Below are 17,588 nucleotides of genomic sequence, written 5' to 3'. Positions count from 1 at the left end.
GTTACTATATACAGTAATGGACTTCTATACATTTTACATCAGATTAAAACTTTGGGTGTAAGATTCAGATAATTATTTATTAAAAGCTAGATATTTTAAATGAGAATAAGAAAGAAAAGTATGTCTTTGTGCCCCCTTTTCCCTGTTAATGCCGGCCCCCCTGGCTAAACTTTGCTAGATCCGCCCCTGCACAGTTACCAGCCGTCAGCTACGTAGAAAAGGATCCTGGTGTAGAAAGTAATATTAAATAAATTCTAACGACAGCTTATCAAAGTTAAACGTGCTGCTGTTGTTCAGCCGCTGGTTTCCTCTTTCTGGTGCAAAGTGGGCCAAAAACAAAGAAGAGAGACGGACTTGCAACAAAAAAGCCGATCAGCTGATCGTTAAGCAGTTTCAGATTGAAGTAGGCAGGAGAGGGAGAGAGAGAGAGAGAGAGAGGCAGTCGCTCCATATATTGGTTGTTAAGCTTAATGCGGGAATGCTTTACAAACATTCAGAGATGAACTTACACACTTGCTTTACTTCTCTCTGGGATAACTTCCTCGGAGATGAAATGCTGGTTTGGTAGAGAGGCTACAAATACACACAGCCGCTCTATCACATGACGCATACTGCTGCAACGTGCTACGGTTATGAGCTGAGTTACGCCGTGTCGCAAGTTTTGTGAGCTGCTTTTTTGATATTTAATGGATCGGATTACATTTTTTATTTCTCGCCGATATCAGATCCACTAATTTAGGTCAGTATCGGACCGATACCGATACTAATATCGGATCGGTCCATCTCTAATTGAAACCTAAAGTTAAATGTTTTAGGGTTTAAAAGTCTAAAGCCAGCCAGTAGTGATAGAGGCATGTTAAATCGCTGAAGTTGCCAACCAAAAACGTGAAAGGAGCTAGAGTTACAGCTGCATAAACTTGTCACCCAATGTTAGGTTGCACATTTCTCGTTCACCCACATTTGGTGTAAGCCAAGCATCTACAAGTGTTTTGAGACAAGCCTGAAATGAATCCACTCTGAAAGGGCCTCAGGATTTGAAGTACTTTGCAAACACATCTGCTCAACTTGAAGCAGATTAAACTTCAGACCAAACAGTTGTGTCTCAACATTTTGAACAGTTACCATTTAAAGACAAGCAACTTTCTCAAGTTGACTTCTTTATTAAGTATATAGAGCACAAAGCCATGTTAAGGTCATACATCCTGTGACACTAAACATTTACAGCACCTCAAATTACCAGATTACACAGCAAATAATCTAGTCAGATTTAAGGAATGAGTGTGGCTCAAGTCTTGTGAAAGGATGAAGTCAACCAGAAACCGATTTAATCACTAAACATTTCTGGCCAAGGTAAATATGGTGAAGCGCAAAAATGTAGGTATTAATCTTACACTTGCAACACTAATAACATTAACACTTCACTGTAGCAACTTCAAGACTTGAGGTAGTAAAGTGTCCCTCTCGTGTGAGGGACAAGTTTAAAGTACATGGCGTGCATTAAGGACAGGCGGTTGTCAAGAACTTTGGCTAATAGACTTCAGCTTGGTCCACGGGTTTGTTCCACACACCTCAAAAGGTGGCTCATTGTAGAAGATGTGGTTGCACAATTCTTCCAGTGGGGGCTCTGGGTCTGTGGTGGCAAACTGAGCTGCATCCTTGATCTCTTTCCTCACTTCCACATCAATTCCCTACAGAAATGACAGACAAGGCATCTGCCAGTGTATGAGGCAATTGTGCTCCAAGACCTGTGATGAAACCTGGAGGATCTCATTTTAAATATGGTTGCAGCTCTCCCTTTACCCTCACATGTAAAGCATGCATTAATGTTAGAGTTATCACAAAAGTTAGTATGCTTAGCTAGGCAAACTTATTACTTGCTGCAATAACAAAGATCTAAACTGTCAGAAGTGTTGCGCATAAATTTGATTTCTGCATCTTAAGAATTTCCTACCTTGAGTTCCTCCACACTAGCCATGTTGTGTCTGAGCATGTGGTCCCTCTTACTGTGCACTTCCTGGATCTCCTCACGTGTGCAGTAGCTAGAGGGGGAGAGGGTGCAGGAGAGTTGTAGGGATGCACAATGGTTGCCAACAAATGTGCTTTGAGCATCTAAAACACATTTAAATACTCAAAGTGAAAAATCAGTGATCCATTTCTATGCAGAATAGAATGAAATTTATCGACTGAATGCGTCAAAATAACTTTAAGTGTTAAGTTTGTCAAATGGAGAAATCTGACAGAAGATGGAGAATTTGTTTATCCCTAGGCAGAACTAGCCACTACATACATACATGAGACCAAGGAGCAGAGGTAAGAGCCACAGGAACGGCAAAGTACATTTGTAAGATTAAACTTGAAGAGAACTTAAGTTGCTGCAACTTAAACTGGCTTAATTACCCAGTTGTTTACCTAAATCCAGGATCGCTCATGCTGTGTCCATGATAGCTGTATGTCTGGAGTTCCATGAGAATAGGACCCTGAGCAAAGGACAAAGAGTTTCAGAGAGCCAAGTTGTGTTTCCTACACATGACAATTAAGCATTTTAAACACACCTTCCCAGAGCGACAGTGATCAGCAGCACACCTGGTTGCTTCTCGGACACAGAACATCCATTCCATCCACCTGTGAACAGTTACTGAGGTTATTAATCTCATCTTACAAAAAACTGACAGGGTCCATATGCAAGTTTATGGTTGCACCAGACACATTTGAAATTTGTCAGCTCTACAACGAGTCAGAATAGGTGTACTTGTCTGTATTGCAGTCTGATAGTGAACTTCAGAATTCTGCAGGACTTCAACATTAGACTACCTGAACATTTGAGGCTGCCATTTATCTCACTTCCATCTAGTGTGCATTGTGTTCGAGACAGAAAAAGTTCAGCCATGCATTTGTAATTGTGACTGAACAAACCCAGATTGAATAACTGGTATTCCAATTAAAGAGTGCAAGACATCAGGCTTTGCAAAATGAGAGCAGCTGTCATTTTGAGCTGCACTATTCTATCATTTATGGAGAAATGTGCTCAAGTATGCCAGACGCTTACCCTCAGACCAGGAATGAACTCTCCTTGTAGTAATCTGTGCTGGCTGCAGCTCGCTCCACTGAGGTGCCCATGCCATACCGGTTGTTCTCGCAGACAAAGATAACAGGCAGCTTCCAGGGAGCAGCCATGTTGTATGCTTCAAATGTGGAATATACACAAGGCTTTTAAAAGTTCTGTAAAGTCGTCAAGTTACAGCTTCAAAACTTTCCAGAGTTTGGTCATGTTGTGCATTTAGCACAAGTTTGACAGATTTAACGTTCTATGGGAATGAGCAATGTACAGCAAAGTAAATACTGGCTGTGCACAGCCAAGTGTTGCTCTTCAACCCATTTATGTACGAAATAAAAACTACATACCTGGTTGGCAGCACCATCACCATAGAGACAGACACACAGCTCATTGTTGCCAAGATACTTGCAGGCGAGTGCTACACCAGCACCCAAAGGAACCTAGAGAAGTCCCAGTGTGAACGTCAGTGTTTAAGTCTAAATGTACAGCCAGTGTCAGTTCCAAACCAATGACATCTGACATACTTAAACCATGGAAAGCAAAAACAGTAACAAAGCAAAGCACCTAGATGACATTTACCTGAGCACCAATAATTCCATTTCCACCATAGAGGTTTTTGCAGTACATGTGCATAGAGCCTCCCTTGCCCTTTGCAATACCACCTCTTCTGCCTGTGCATGAAAAACATTAGTTGATATTAACGAAAGCATTTACATCTCAGAGTACACTTATTGATATTTGTTCCTAGACTCAGTGATACCAAACACATTTCCTAGAGCCTTAATCTCAGGGAATAAACCACCAAGGTCAAGCCACAAGTGTGCCAGCTTCATCCAATTAGGGAGACATTGCTATTGTCATCATCTTGTAACTGTAGTACTCCATGTACTGGGCTCTTTAGGATATTCTTTAAGTTTCTGAACCTCAATAGCTTGACTTTTGGGAAAGATTAAAAACCTGTCAAGTTACTCTAGCAGCAACTGAACATTGAAAAGTGGCAGTTGTAAGAGTGGCATAGTCAAAATGAGTCCATCGTTTACTGATCTTTAGTGTCTTCACCAACAACCCACCAGTGAGCTCAGCCATGATCTCCTTGACAGTCCCTCCCCGGGTGTAAGTGTAGCCATGCGCACGATATGCTGTGATCAGGTGGTCTGACAAGTTAATTGAGGCTTCAAGACCAACAGCACAGGCTTCCTATAATGAGAAAACAGCTTCACATGTCTGGATCTAAAGGAAGATTTAAGATTTAAGATTTAAGAGAGCCAATGAATATTTCACAGGGCAATGCTTAGAGACTTCTGCCCCTCAGATACTGTGTTAAAGTACAGATTTCACATCAGATAGCAGTTCAACATACTCGGCAGATATTCAAAAAAATTACACCACCAGCCCTGAGTTTCATTGTAGATCAGGACAAAACCAACCTGCCCATCATACAAGTGACAGAACCCTCTAATCATCTTCTGTTTGTACAGCTGATCTGCCTTCAGCTCCATACGTCTCATGATCTGTATTGTGCGGTAGTACTGCAGACCCTCATCACCAGTCAGAACCACCTGAGTGGCAGGGCCCTCATCCAGCTTGAAGAGGTCACGTTTCTGGAGAAGCAAACACCCATGAGTCAAAGTGCCAAGTGTCAGTCTGTGTTCAAGACCTCAATGTCAATCTTACCTTTATTTCAAAGGTAGCCTGCGTCGTGAAATCAGTGAATGTGCGTGCTGACATAATCAGTGCAGCCCCCTGTTAAAAACCAATACAAGCACTTAGTCTTTAAAAGCAATGCATGTCCTATTCTGAGACAACTACAGAGATCATGAAGCTTCCAAGACACATTTTCTCTAGAGTGCTGTTCCCCATTAATCATCAGCCACTCAATGCTTCCACTGGACTCATCCAAAACACTAGTGGTTCCTTCCCCAACAAGCCAATATAGTAATGATTTGTCCTTCATAGAACCTGGTTTATAGTTAAGCCATACACTGAACAGTCTTTAAGCAGACTGTCACAGTTTCCAGTAGTCTCAAGCCATCATCTGAAATAAGTTAGAAGTTCTTATCAAGCACAAAGAAAAATATTTCAGGGCTAAAGTTTTAAAGCTTAACAATAATAATAATAATAATAATAATAATAATAATAATAATAATAATAATAATAATAATAATAACAATTAAATAAATAAATAAATAAATAAATAAATAAATAAAGGATCTGTCTAACTTGGGAGCTGCTGCCATACTGATGTTTTCCCCAACCACAGTCTCAGGCCTTGATCTGTTTCTGTTCCATCCTACATGTCTTTGAAGAAATATTCTCAGTCCAAATGAGGATGTGGTCCCTGCCAGTTAAAATGGTAGTTTAAATGCCATTTTAGGTATGACCTATAAGTTTCTGCAGTATGTTTATCCACTTTGTAAAGGCATTCGTATAAATTTGTGTTACTGAATCAATCACAAATATTAGTTTCATATCTGCAAATAAAACATTTCACCTATATAGCATAACAGTGCTATATAAATTTTTAAATGCTTCTTTAAGCTGTTTCAGCTGTTAAACTGATGATCGCTATAACTTCACCTCGGTGTGTCCTTGGTCCTCCAGGTCCTCCAGGTAGATGCCAGCGTTTTCTGAAATCTGGTGAGTGAGATCAGACTGCAGAGATCCTGATCCTGTAAAAAAAATTAGGAGAAAAACATCACTGTACACTTTCATGAAATGAATTAAAGTTTAGATAAGGGAGAAAAAAGGTTAAATTAGAGGAGAGCTCTGGGGAGCAAAACAATACAACAGCATCTGTTTTTATTAAATTGTGAAGGAGATGGCAATATCACCTAGCCAAGTGTGTGACCCAGGAACCTACTGAGCAGGCGACCGGTTTATAGCTTGAAACTCGCACACACGGTCACTGAATGCACTAAATGATCTCAGTCTCACAGACAAATGTGCTGTAGAATAAAAAAACAAGAAGCAGAAAGAAAAAATGAGTTAAAAGTTGTACATACTATAAGAAACATGCAGGGAAAGAGAAGATTAAAGAAACACCTCTAAAGCTGCTTATCTGACACCAATATGAGATACAGATAAACTCAGTTGAGAAGTTTAGATGTGAAATAAAGCCCATTGTACCTTTTTACTCCTATAGTTGAAATTTTGTTTATAATATTGTATCCATTCACTTCCACACTTATCCCGGCCCAGCAAATCCATCAATTCTTATCCAATTCAGGGTGGCTGGAGTCTATCCCAGCTGTTATAGGATGAGAGACACGGGCACAACCTTTGCAGGTCACCCGTCACCCTCAGGTCAACCGCTTCACACTCACACCTATAGAATCACCAATTAACCTTTGGACTATGGTAGAAAGCCAGAGTACTCAAAACTAACCCACACAAACTCCACAGAGAAAAGCCCGAGCCAGATGCTGTGAGGCAACAGTGCCAACCACCACTGTCCACATTCATTTTCAAATTTTTTAAATGTCTTTGTAGAGTTTAATCATTTCTCTCTATTATACAGCACACACACTTTCCACAGGTTATAAGCATGTTTCTGCACATTAAAATGGTTACATATATGCCACTAATTTATTTTTATTTTGTTTTGACTTCCTGCCCCGTACTGAATCCATCATACAATCCCAGCTACAAGTACGGACACACTAATAAAATATTGAAACTGATTAGGTACAGTCTACAATCTTTTCATGCCTAAAGATGAATAATCCTGATTGAGGTTGTCATAATGAAAGGGTTAAATAGCTGTTAGTGTGCCTCAGTTTGTTTTGCAGCATGTTTCACAATATAAAAAAAAACATTTAAAAACATGAGGACTTACACGCGAGCTTTAAATGAGCTATCCTTATCTTTAAATCTAACCTCTCTTCTTCCTCTCCTGTCCTCTTTCTTATCTTTCTCCATCTCTGAGTGACGGTGGCTCTCTCTTTTTTTTCTCTGCCTGTGAAATACAGCAGCTGGACCTTTAGTTAGCAACACACTGACAAACTGTGTCAGTGTGTTGCTGTGTGTCTGTTTTTGGCAAATGCAGATATGTTTTTATGGTCCACTGTTGTTAGAAATATTGCTAGGAAAATTACTGGAAATGTGTAGTTTTGCATCCCTGATTCCTGGCTATTATAACAATTTTATTTATTTAAAATGATATATTGTCTGTAATTAACAATTGCTCTCTGATCTGCTCCCTAAATGGCATGCCACCTTATAGCTCCATCTCTTATTTAATTTTCTCCCTCTCTCCTCCACCTTTCCTTTGATCGTCCAGTGCACTGTGCAGCTCGTCTAAATCTCCTACATGTAGAGACGTGGGCCTTGCAGTGTGAGAAGAGGAGGGTGCACGTGTAAATATATGCACTTTGAGGCGCCAGCTATAAACAGTGCAGCGAGAGCATAAAGTGTAACTGACAGTTCCACACGATGTGCAAATTCTGAGAGCTGTCAACTCACTCCAACTCTCATGCAAAAGAAAAGTCACTGCACAAAGGTCTTGCTTTTACCTGCTTCTCATACTAGGCTCATCTTTTATCCACAATTCCCGAGAGGTCAAAACTATTTTCTAATCATATTTTATTGCTTAAAAATGCGTCTTATGGCTGTCAACAATATTGGTGTTCACATGTTCTAAGTAATATATCTTTATTTATTTTGTGGCTTGGAGATTGCAGCATCAGTACAATTTAATGTGTGCTTTCTCACGCAATGTGAGCCACTCGAGTGGTTCCAAGTATGAAAACCACATAAAAACCAGTTCCTGCTCAGCTGTCGCTCACTGTTAAATAACTGGAGCACTCAGACCACATCACCCCTCCTCTTTGAAGTGGTGGAAGACAGTTTCTTGGTTTGGCCTCAGCCATCATCCGTTTCCCTATATACAAATAAATCTATCAATCAATAAATTAACTGGAACTTTAAAGAGAATTAAACACAAACTGAAAGCGAAGAAAGGTAGACAGTCAGAGACACTGTATACATCACTAACAAATAAATAAAAACTTTTAAAATAGACAAATGTAGGTGTAGAAAAGCATGTCTTGCAAAGAGAGAGATAATGAGAGAAAAGGACAGGCTGCATCTGCATCCACATGTTATAAATGCTGTAAGGTAGAACATGAAAAACAACTGACAGGTTGACAGAATCACAGCTTGTCAGCTGACTTTAAGAGGCCCACAAACTTATTTAAACTCACAGCTGGCCACCAGGAAATCTGTCACTCGAAGTGCTCATCCAGAGCTTGTTTTCATGTTGCTAGGCTGCTCATTTAAAGCAGCCTGTCTGTTAAAGCAGGACACTCAAGAAAATAATAACATAAGTACAGCCAACATGGCTGTTTACAGCTGACTTCACAGTTTTATTTTAACTTCACAACTTTGGACTGTTGACTGTTTTACACAACGCTGTCCAGCCTCCTCTGTCACTGGTGCTGAAGCTTCGTGGCTGGCAGTTCCAGTCTCTTCTAGCGACAAACCCCAGTAACAGCAAAGTGCTGTGTGATATGTATCCAATTATGAGCACATAGATGAACATGGATCACAGAGGAGCCTTAGATTATCTGATCTGAGGCTGAGCCAACAGATGAGTAAACTGCACTGAACTAAAGTGTCAGACCATGTGGATGTTCCCCTCTAAATTTCAGTAAACTCAGTAAAAAGCACATATGTCTGTGAAGGTTCTCAGTCATCCAGGTCATCGTAGTCAAAGGAGTTTGCAAAGAAAAGCGTCTGGACTTCTTTGAGTTGCTTGAAGACGTTTCACCTCTCATCCGAGAAGCTTCTTCAGTTCTAAGGTCAAATGGCCGAGAGTCCCAGATTTAAACCCAGTGGGAGTATCCCCCCAAAGAGGGACAAAGGACCCCCTGGTGATCCTCTAATCACATGCGCCAAGGTGTGAAAGTGGGTGTGGGACCTAATCAGCCAGGGTTTCGGGTGAGCTCATTGTGAAACCTGGCCCCACCCTATCATGTGATTTCCTGAGGTCAGATGGCCCAAAAGCACATACCACTTCATTTAAAACACACAATCACAAGCTGAACCAGGAATAAAGCAACAAATTGCAACGAGAACATCTGGTGATGAAGATGAGCCTGTTATCATCGTTGCAGCTACATTTCAGTGACTGAACTACAAGTATCTACTGGTAATGAAGATACTCTGAAGTCACGTCTTCTTCCTAGGCGCTCTACATTAGCATCTGCTTTGAGTAAATCTCACATTTCAGTGATACTGAAGGAGTTTATATTCGTCTATTTATGATGAAATAATAATGTTTGATTTTGTTTGAATTTAGTCACAAAATGCTGAATCATTAAAGAGTTTAATTAAATTAAATTAAACCAAGATTGCCACAGACCTTTTTTTAAAAAAATAAATAAATAGTATAATACAATTATTACATTTTTTAGATTTCATTTACAAATATATGCGATTTCCTTTTTCTAATTATACTTTTTGCATTTTATGCCTCTCTGAGAGTCTGGGTTTCCTTCAGAAAACATTTTCAGCTTAAAGACAACAATCTGTCATTTCCTTTAACAGCATGATTAGTGAGTTAGAAAGCAACAATCAGCTCCTCTGATCATGAAAAACACCTAAAAACCAGTTCCTGCTCAGCTCTTTTCTATACTGCAACTCTCAAGAACACACCATCTTTCCTCTTTGAAGAGCTCAAGAAACCTTCATCATGAAACCTGGTAGGAGACAGCTTCTAGGTTTGGTCTTGGCCATTTTCGGAGTCCTGGGGACCATCATCAGCTGTGCTCTCCCCACATGGAGATCCCCTGAGTGGAGTAAATCAGAGGGTTTGTGGAAGTCCTGTAACTCTGATTATAGTTACTATCCACGACCAACAACACTGTGCAAATCTTATGATTCTTTGCTGGACTTACCTCAAGACCTGCAGGCTGCCAGAGTGCTCATCGTCATCGCCATCATTGTCGGGATCTTTGGGGTGATAGTTGGTGTTGTCGGGGGCAACTGCACCACCTTGGTGTCAAATAAAAGGAAAAATAGCAAAATGGCTATAGCTTCTGGAATTACCTTCATCATATCAGGTGTCTTGGTGATTATTCCAATCTGCTGGAGCACCATCACAACTGCCTTTATCGCGAGACACCATTATGATATTTATCGATTCATGGGAGCCTCACTCTACATCGGCTGGGCCTCTGCAGGGCTGCTGTTACTGGGAGGAAGCCTCCTCTGCTGCTCCTGTCCATGCAGTAATGAGAATGACTTTAAAGTTGAGTACTCCAAACCCAGCTCTGTGTAAAAATATATAAATTCTATAAACTAAATAAGGCCTACATTTAAATCATATATAGTCTATCAGGATCATGTTTTAGAAAAGCTTCACTTTCTGTATTTGCCTTGAATGCATAAAAGAATAAAGCATGAAATGTGATGAAAACAGGCCTGTTTTCATGTTTGCAGTTTAAGTGTGTATAACAAATATTTCTTTTAGTCTCTTTTTATATTGCTAGTTATAAAAAAACAGGTTTTTCTAGGTTCTGTGTAAAATTAGCTATTTTCATTTCAAGTTTACAAAAAAACTGACAGTTGAACCTTTGTAAGTGTAGGCACGGTCTGTGATTACTCTTTCATTAATGAACTGTTGAGTACTGATGATTCTGTCACTGATTTGTATCCACAGTTTGAAAAGTGTTCCAGTATTTGGTTTGATTTCTTTTTCTTTCTTTTTACTGCATGACAGTAAAATTTTATAGTAAGTGAAGGTGGATATTCACAAGCATGTGATATCATGTTTCTTTTAATCTGATCACGATGGATCTTTTTCTGTGAAGGTTTAATGAAGAAAATTGAAAGGTGTTTGTGTTTATGTAGTTCTTTCAGGATTAAAAAGACTAATGAGAGTTAAAGATTTTTTCTTGTTAAAGTCTAAGAGGAAAATATTGTTAACAAAGACAACACTGTTGAGCTTCATTCTTTGCATTTCCAAGTTACAGTATAAAAATGTGTTATAAACACCCAATGTGTTACATTTAATTAAATCTGTTTTATCAGCCTAGGAACAACAGTGTGTCAGCGCAACATCATCAACATGTTAAATTAATTTTTTTCATGGATAAACATCTTCATTTTGAAATGTATTATTATTATTGTTATTTTATTATTTTATTAAAACAAAGTAAAACTGCAAAAAATGATTTTTATTGGTTTTGATCTGTGTCTGTATTCAACGCGTCCTCACTCCCAAAGCGTAATATTTTACACTAGGTGACAAATCGTCGCGTGAGAACGGGCTGCTGTATTAAGTGTGTGTTTGTGGTTACAGACTTTATCATTCAATCAATGGGTTAGATGCAAGAAACACACATTCAGCATTTGGAAACTGACATCCAGGTGTTACGTGTCGTACTTTGTGTTTTTTTCCCTACAAAGAAATACTTGAATGATTGATTTTCACTGTAGTAAGAAGTTTTGAGCTCAAAATATTTACTAACAGTTGAAGAAATATCTGGATTAACCATTACCTGCTAACATTTTCTTTAGGCTATTGATCACATGTGTTAGTTAATTTATTGTGATCATGCTCACAAATTCAAATCCATGGAAATAAAGAAGTGAAAAAATAAAGGCTCAAGTCATTAGTATGACAGTTAAACATTTTTTATTTAGGGTAAAATTTAGGTCAGGAGTCCAATTGCTCATCTTCTGAGAATACAAAATTCAAAATTTAATCAAATGAATTTTTTGCACAGATTAAAATGCATTTTATATGTATTCTAGTTCAACATTAAAGCAAATACAGTTATCTCATAATACATCAAGCCAGAAATTAAAAATTAACTGAAAGAAGAGACAGTTTTGATTTGCTTTATTACTTTGAAAGTGCTGCTAGGAAAAGCTAAACTAAACTGACATTAAATAACAAAATGCTGCCACAGAAGACTGAGCTGTTATCTCCAAGTCGTCCTATAAATAGTTCAACCTACTTGCTGCACACATTTCCTGTGCTAAATGTTTCACACTGAAATAACATGTTAGTATCAAACCCAGCATTCACACGTCATGACTGACTGATAACATTTGTTTAATGCTAATGTTTTGTTCTAGCTCTGGAAGTAAACACAAACATTCTTGTGTAGAATTTTTATTTCACATTAAAAAGATGTAGTAGTTTGCCTTTGCATGCCAAATTAAAACCTCAGTGTGTGAAATACTGAATGCAAATATCATTCAGTATCTCACACAATGTATTTCAATAAAGAACATGTTTGTCTTTATCTAAAGACAAAAAATGTATCTAAATACATATGTTGTGAAATGTTTAATTAAACTTATCTCATTGAAAAAGAAAGAGTGACAGCCTTAACAGGTAATAAATCAAAAATTCCAAAGAAAGCATCCAATGAAGTAGATGAGCCTGGAGCCATCTACACACCAACATTCATGAGCTGAGATCACTCTGAAAGTCATGTGTTCTGCCTGGGCACATTTCTGTGACAATAAAGGAAGTGAGATTCCTTTAACATCACTGAAAACAACTTACCCTTTGATTTTGGTTGTGTTTTATCACCTCAGTTCTGAATAAATGAAGAGTTGACACTGAAACTAAAATACCCCCAGAGTAGAGTTATTTTTTCACTATTATCTGTTGGAGATATATGGCAGTCCATTTTGCATAGTTAGTGTCATTCAACTAAATACAGATCTTTATCAAAATATTTAAAATCATAAAATATACAATTATATCTTTGCGCCTCTTTTGGCATTATATGTGAATTTACATGCATCTCTGTTTCATTTAGAAACAATTTTCAGGTTAAGGGTAGCACTAGATAATCAGCGAACTTTAAAAATGTGATTACTCAGTAAGGAAGCTACAGATAACATCTCTGATTATAAAAACCATCTCTTTTCTCACAGATAAGCTATTACAGCTCTTAAGCTGGGTTTGTGGAAGTACTGTGAGAGTCGGGACTATTACTGGCCAGAATGTGAAGCTTATAATTCTCTGGATGTACCTCAAGAACTGAAGGCTGCCAGAGTGCTCACCATCATGGCCATCATCATCTGTGTTTTTGGGGTCATGCTTGGTGTGGTTGGGGGCAAGTGCACCACCAATGTTCAGGATGAAAGGCAAAAGACTAAAGAGGCCTTTGTTTCTGGAATTGCCTTCATCATTGCAGGTGTCTTGGTGCTCATACCAGTCTGCTGGACCACAATCACCATAGCTAATGAATCCTACAATACTTGGGACAGAATGGGAGCTGTGCTCCACATCGGGTGGGTGTCTGTAGGGCTGCTGTTACTGGGTGGAAGTCTCCTCTGCAGCTCCCGTCCACTCAAAAAGGAGACTAGCTATGATGTTAAGTACTCCAAACCTCCCTCTGTGTAAATCAGGGTCTTGTAAAAAGAAAAAGCAGTTAATTAGAAAGAGTAAAGGCTCTTTGAAACTTAAATGTGTGATTTGGATGAGTAGTAAAATCCAAAGTGTGTGAATTTAAACTTTCTGTAAAATCTGACTGAGCAGCCACAATTTAAATCTGTGATTTATTAAACTGGTTCAATATTGATAGTGATTTGGATTATTGTCTTACTTGCCGTTTTTAAATACTTATTTTTATATTTGGGTTTTGCTTCTCTCTTTAATGTGTGATCATATACTATTAAAATGTACATTAAATTTACTCACAAGCATGTGAGAGCAGTCTGATTACAATTTGTGTTTGTGTTTATGTCTTCATTCATAAGAGACTAAGGAGTTGTGTATATTTTGCATAAACAGTGGGTCACGGGAGAGAAAAATATTCAATTCAATTCAGTTGTATTTATTTATGCAGGTACCTCAAGGTACTTTGTGTTACAATAATAGAATAGCCAACAGTAGTGTCTGCCCTCATAAAGATGTATTTCATGTTTTTTGTTTACAAACAGTCTGATAATGAAAAACATTGTCGTACAGGGGTCTCAAACATGTGGCCCGGGAGCCACTTATGGCACACGTCACCCCTACTTGCAGCCCATATATTGACGTGATGAAATATAATGCAGTGTGGTACTTGAAGTTAGTTTAAAAAAAAATATAATAATAATATGAATGCAATATGAGCAGAGAGCACAAACCTGTTGAGGGATTTGCAGTGTTAGTTTAGTAGTGAGAGACTTATTTCTAAAGAAAAGAATTTTCACTACAGTCAAAAACTAACGTGTACACTTATGTCTGCATTTTTATTTTGTTAAATACAAACAAAATTATAGCAGAAGTGCTGCCACGTGTCTGACCAGAAAGAGAGCACCAATGTGTTTATTTGGTAGTTCAATGAAAGGCTTCAGTTAGTTACAGTTTTTCTCAGTTGCTTTGGTGCATTTCTCACAACAGAATTAAACTTTGCACAATAGTTAGTTCAACCTCCACAACATATAGTCGTTTTGGCACAACCTTGTGGCAGTTTCATGTTCATTTCATCCAAAGGCAAATGCCTTTGGACATGAAGCAGTTGAGTAAGTACAAATATCTAAAGAATGGTCACTTTTGACTTGCTATTCATCACTATCTCCTTGCTTCTATCATGAATGTCACAATTATTTATACTTGTACCGGCTGAATAGTCATTGTCCATACAACTAATAGTCTTCATGTCATTGCTTGTGTCAGTGCACTCAAAATTGTTGAACATCTTGTCAAACAATTTGTACACCCATTTTGAAAACCCTATTTTTAAGGAGTTTCCATGAAAATCTCCATAAATTACTTTTCTCAGGTGAACCTTATCTCACACTAATGAAAATTGGTGTGTGTTACTCTTACTTGCAACCAATGAAAAGCCTCTTCTACCCAGTCATAGGTGAATCGCGTTACAGTATCCCCTACTCTACAAGTATATATATAATGTAAACCAACAGACAGGATTGGCATGAGGTGCATACTGAATCTACAAAAGCTTGTGATGACATCACAGCAGAGTCCTGCAGAGGATGGATTCGCCACTCCAGGAGATACTTTCCTCGCTGCATTGCGAGGGATAACATCTGTCGTGATGTAGATGAAAATATGTGGCCAGACAGACAGGAACGTCTGGATGTGCCAGAATGATTTACTGTACTGTTACATGTGCTGTTTATTGTTCACATTAGTGCACAGGTCTACCAAATGGGTGATTTTATGTTTACATGTATTCTACAGTGAACAAGTGACTGTAGCATATTTTTCTTTTGCACAATTCTGTAGGATTACAAACACTTCTACACAATGGAAATGTGAAACGTACGTATTCAGTGTCTCAGTTACTCCCAAGACTCCCATAACATCTACAGTGACTTCACTGCACATTTCAGATGGCTGTACAGGTAGGCCATAGTGCTGTCATCAGCATTTTCAGGTGTCACCAATTGTTTTTGCAATGGGAAACACTGAAATTATAAACTGTCATAGTGGAAACATGACAATGCCATTTGACTATCTTGTTCATACAGATGGTGTCAAGACTTTTCATTTTGATGGCACTGGCAGTTTCATTGACATGGATACTTGCTTTTGCGGTATGGATAATCAATTCTGTGCATGTGACGTGCTTTTGCAGGCTATCCACTAGGTTTTGCAGTTTGCACTAATTGTTTTGGGAAATGCACTAACTGCTGTGCAAATGTTGATGGTGTTCTGAGAAACGCACCAAAGCGACTGAGAAAAACTGTAAGAGTGAGAAAAAGAAATTGCATTCACATTTGCACTTTTGTCTTGTTAAACAATAATTGAAATTTAAAAAAACAACCAAAACACTACTTTTTCAGAAATATTTGTGGGCGTTTGTTTGTTTTTATACTTCTTGAATATATATATTACAATCAAAGTCTGAATATATAGAATGAAACTTGAATATATAGAATGATCTCTGAATATATGGAATGAAACTTGAATATATAGAATGATCTCTGAATATATGGAATGAAACTTGAATATATAGAATGATCTTCTGATTATGCATGCCAGATGCTTCGGTTATTAGTAAATTTGGTTGTGTTCATTAGAAAATGGGGTTTTTTTGGTGCCAGACACTAAAAATTGTGAAATATCACAATATTGAAAAAGTTCCAAGGCTATTATTTAGGTAAAGGTTGATAAGACTGGTTTTATCTTCATATTCCTTTGTGCCATTTCAATCATAAAAGTAGTCAAATAAAGAGTTTAAAATATACTTTTCTTTCATGACAAACCATACTTGTCACAGTAAAAAAAATGTCACACTATATGTTACATATCATGGTATGATGTACTAATTTATCTGTTAATAAACACGAATTGTTTTTCTTTTATTAAATAAAATATCTGTTATACATTTTTAACTATCAAACAGAGAAATGTTTTTATTTAAACTCTTACAGGCTGATATTTGGAAAAAAATGACACATAAAAGGTAGGAACACAGAACACTTTATTTGTGTATTTCCAGTACCCAGAGGAAGAAAAGAGTATTTTGTAGTAACAGGGCAACACTGACCTTAAAAAAACAAAGAAAAGAAAAGAAAAGAAAAGAAAGGGAAAGGAAAAAAACAAACAAAATACAATTAGCCTGTCTAATCAAGTAAACAAATTCCTTAAACATTCCCTAAAGAATGTAAACCAGGTTATGTTTAACAGTTATTATCATTATTATTATTATTATTATTATTAGTAGTAGTAGTAGTAGTATCATTATTTGATAAGAATGCAATGTCATATAGTGCGATGATGATATAATGTTCATATTTCAGCTATATATTATTATATATTTCATGTCTGTCACATTTATAGACAACTTGCTGGCAGTGTTGGAGATACTCAACAAAAACTATTATTTAAAGCTGTGAGTTAAGCTAGAAATCAAGTGAAAATTAATATGAATTTCAATGTAAAGCATAAATGTTCAAATGGGACACTGAAATAAAGCTTAACTCATCTCATTTGAAAATGTAAAGAAAAGTTGCTCTAGGTGGCAGATCTTTCAATGACCACATCTAGCTATAGTATTTAAAAATAAACAAAGGTATCTGAAATACAAAACATGGCTGATAAACCTGTATGTTATGAGATTACCACTGACATTTTGCATTATGTGGAATAGCTGGACACAGGAAGCATTTGAGAAAATTGAATTCTATGTAACAGTGAGGTTGTGGCATATTCTTTTGCTCCCTGCAGGGGCACTAAATAATCTAATGTTACTATGGGTCATATCAGAGAACAGAGACAAAACATGCCATATAGGCAGGAAAACAGATAAACTACAATCCAAAAACAAAATATGCCTCATATGTATAAACTGAAACCAAATGCATCCATCCATTCTCTTCTGCTGATTTTTATCTGTGTTGCTAGCCTATTCCAGCTACCACAGGATGAGAGGCAGAGTACACCCTGGACAGGTTGATAATCTGATGCTGGGTTAACAACATTAACAAGAAACAAGAAAATTAAACATGCATATGCAAAATAGAAAAATAAAAACAAAATCCTCATCATTTCTACAATCCTTGAGAATACACATCATGCTCTTCCAAATCCTGGTGAATTTTGTATTGCAAA

General features: G+C 37.6%; 1 pseudogene; it reads right to left on the bottom strand.

The window, feature by feature from the left end:
• Positions 1–1,449: 1,449 nt before the first annotated feature.
• LOC100709515 (pyruvate dehydrogenase E1 component subunit alpha, mitochondrial-like) lies at positions 1,450–10,181 on the bottom strand (annotated as a pseudogene).
• Positions 10,182–17,588: the final 7,407 nt, after the last annotated feature.

Source organism: Oreochromis niloticus, linkage group LG10 (assembly GCF_001858045.2).
Source record: "Oreochromis niloticus isolate F11D_XX linkage group LG10, O_niloticus_UMD_NMBU, whole genome shotgun sequence".
Lineage (NCBI taxonomy): Eukaryota > Metazoa > Chordata > Actinopteri > Cichliformes > Cichlidae > Oreochromis > Oreochromis niloticus.
The sequence above is the reverse complement of the archived record's forward strand: the minus strand, read 5'-3'. Positions and strand labels throughout refer to the sequence as shown.